At 43.1% G+C, this 2,500-nt stretch overlaps 1 protein-coding gene across 1 annotated transcript in view; it reads left to right on the forward strand.

Moving 5' to 3' along the window:
* The window catches only part of LOC143024270 (methyltransferase-like protein 27), a 31,381-nt gene that overhangs the window by 11,383 nt on the left and 17,498 nt on the right, over positions 1-2,500 (forward strand). The window lies entirely within an intron of this gene.

The following is a 2,500-nucleotide window of genomic DNA, read 5'->3' on the forward strand; positions in this document are numbered from 1 at the left end:
GTCATTGTTTTTGAAAAAGTTTCGGAAAGCTTGAAATTGTAATTTCAATAAAGGCTCATCTCATATAACGTCTAGAATGATGACATACATGAAATGACCCAGTAGTTCCGCTGAAAACATTTCTTCCCTTTCGAGTGAGTAGGTCGACTTTAGTTGCCACTTAAATTCTTGTCTCCTGTCTGATTGGAACCAATCCCGACCTGAATAACTTTACTTACACAAGAGTTCGTAAATTCACCAACAGTGGTATTCATTTCATTAAACATTGCTTGAAATCAGGAACGCAAATAACGATTTCCTGAACAGCAAGACATAAGTCGACGAGATGCAAAGGTCAACTGACTGCGAAAAGTGAATGTCATGACTCATAAAGTATTCTTTGGGGAACGTCTGATAAAAGCAAAAGGTCAGCATAAGGGTCCACTTTATCAAATGCGCCTTTCTGACACGTTCCATACGTATACATGCACACGCTTACACACACACGCATAACCACACACACACACACACACACACACACACACACACACACACACACACACACACACACACACACACACACACACACACACACACACACACACACACACACACACACACACACACACACACACACACACACACACACACACACACACACACACACACACACACACACACACACACACACACACACACACACACACACACACACACACACACACACACACTCCCTCTCTCTCTCACACACACACACACACACACACACACACACACACACACACACACACACACACACACACACACACACACACACACACACACACACACACACACAAACAAACATACATGTATATGTATATCTATCTATCTATCTATCTATCTATCTATCTATCCATCCATCTATTTGGTGTCGCCATCTTGGTTTCCTCCTTCCTGATCAAACATCCTTTGTCGTTAACTACAACCAATCCTGTGGGTCTTAGTGCCCCGTTCACACTAGCGGTTTGAACCGCGGCGGTTCAGTTACAATGTAAGCCGATGGAGACGTTCAACCACAACCGCGTAGTTTTTCCTTGACCATGCGATACCGCCGCGGTTTCCGCGCGATTCAAACCGCTAGTGTGAATAGGGCCTTAGTGTTCTGCTGAGGATGGGAGTGTTAGGAACTGCTGGAGATTGCAAATCCGGTCTATTGTGCAGAGCTGGGCGCGTTATCGCTGGACAGGTAGTGCGTTACCGAGAAATCTGTGTATACATATTGTGAATGTATATATTCATATACACAAACGCAGTAGCGCGGAACGCTCTAAGGAAATTAAAATCGGTAACGCATTGACGGAAATGCACCCCAGATTTTTCGGTAACGCACTGCCTGTCCGGCGGTAACGCACTATCTGTTCGGCGGTAACGCGCCCAGCTCTGCTATTACGTAATGGACATTCACACTAAAAGCAAGTAATATTGCTGAGTACCTTAGGTTCTTAGATGCAGGGGTGATATATATTCATATTTGACTTCCTCATCCAAAATGGATGTTGGAAAAGCACAGATATATTTAAAGTTTAGGTAAAGATTTCTGTTACGAGTTGCGGGGTTAAGGCAAGATACACATTGTAATTCATTAACACAGAATTAACAATAGAAGTAATGATAATCCTTTGCCACCGATCTTCCTGTTATCTTTCATGTGTGTACATACACGGGGGGGTGGCCAAAAAGAAAAATGCATAGAAACCACTCCCACCCATTCCATGTCCTATATATTCCACTCCCCTTCACCCTCCTCCTTCCCTCTTGTCTTGGCACCTTGGCAAAGTCGAAATTTGCTTGGGTGCGCTGGTATTGCAGTTGGGTTCAACAGAGTCGAGAAAGGTGGCTCACGGTTCAATAGTGGTTGTGTGTGTTCATGGAGTCGACCATGCAATCCGCTTCCGTGTCACGTCATCTATATCGCTCAATCAGGTGGGCCGCGCGGCAATCCTGTGGTCTGTCATGGTATACGTAATGCAGGAAGTGAGTGGTACTATATACATATCATAACCGAAAGTAAAAGTGTTTAGTTTTCATTTTTCACTGCATAGCCACCGGACTATCCTTGTAAGCAAATTTTGGGTAAGGAAGGGTAATTAAAGAATGGTAATCAACTATAACTTCTAAAAGCATGAAATTAAGTGTTCACTTTAGAAATTAAATGTCAGACTCTCACTTGCATTTGATGTGCCAAATATTTCATTAAGGTCGCTTAGTTTTATCTTTGGGTTCACTCACGTGGTCCTTGAAATTATATTAGTTCAAGTACTCGGTACTTGATCATGTCGCTTCAGGCAACGTCATATTAAAAAGCCGTCTCGATATTAACTGCCCGGTGTTTGCCTCTTGTTGCTCTTTTAGGCGCTCAGTATTTCATAATATTCGTCTCTACCTGGGGCTGACGTTGATATAACCTTTGTGTCTCACTGCAGTGGCTTAATGCATTTAATTAAGGTTGTGTGGGTAAGCGAAGTGTACAAGGAATGTT

Source organism: Oratosquilla oratoria, chromosome 4 (genome assembly GCF_046742065.1).
Source record: "Oratosquilla oratoria isolate Oo_2021 chromosome 4, ASM4674206v1, whole genome shotgun sequence".
In the NCBI taxonomy this organism is placed as follows: domain Eukaryota; kingdom Metazoa; phylum Arthropoda; class Malacostraca; order Stomatopoda; family Squillidae; genus Oratosquilla; species Oratosquilla oratoria.